The sequence below is a fragment of the Eleginops maclovinus genome, chromosome 20, assembly GCF_036324505.1.
Source record: "Eleginops maclovinus isolate JMC-PN-2008 ecotype Puerto Natales chromosome 20, JC_Emac_rtc_rv5, whole genome shotgun sequence".
NCBI lineage: Eukaryota > Metazoa > Chordata > Actinopteri > Perciformes > Eleginopidae > Eleginops > Eleginops maclovinus.
In genome coordinates this window covers 20,275,590-20,276,353 of record NC_086368.1, presented here as the reverse complement: position 1 = coordinate 20,276,353, position 764 = coordinate 20,275,590, and positions in this window count along the sequence as shown.

The window sequence follows — 764 nt, the reverse complement described above, 5'->3', positions numbered from 1 at the left end:
ACACGCTGATGTGTTGGCCTGAACACGCATTCCTACTGAACGACTTTGGCAAGCCTTTAAAAAAACACATTAAAGGGCTCTGTTCTGCATGAGCACAGTTGTTGCTGTTTTCTCCCTTTTCCCCTTTTCTCTCTCGCTCTGCTCAACTCAGAGATCAGCTAATCTGGTGGGGTTTTTGGGAAATTTGCAGATGCTAAAAGATTTTTATGACAAATAATAATAAAACACAGCAGGAAAAGGAACAACAACACTGTTTAAAATGACAAAAATAAACATATACTGCTTTGACATGTGGTGTTAACCAATTTTGTAATGTAACTAAGTACATTTACTCAAGTTATGTTATCAAGTAATGGTGTGATATAACCATGGCTTTTTATACCATGAGTACAGTTTGCTGATCAAACCTTGTGTTCTTATACTTGAGCGAATGTAAAACATGTAGATGAATTTTAAAGAAAGCAATGACAATTTATACGTTTTATATTTATTCCTAATATTTAAGAGGGCCAAGCAGTGCAGAGGGGAAGGTCAAATGTTTAAAAACAGTTTACGCTCCATCTGGAATTTCGGTAAGTCACACTGTCCAGGTGATGGCTAAGCAATTCTTTGTTGTTATTAGGTTAGTTTCTGCTAAAAAGACACTTTTTAAAATACCAGACTACAGTACAACCCAAGTACTTATGTTACCATAATGTAATAATGCCATAATGTAATAAGCTTGGAGCATATGTGAAAAGGAAGAAAGAATGACACGTGTAGCC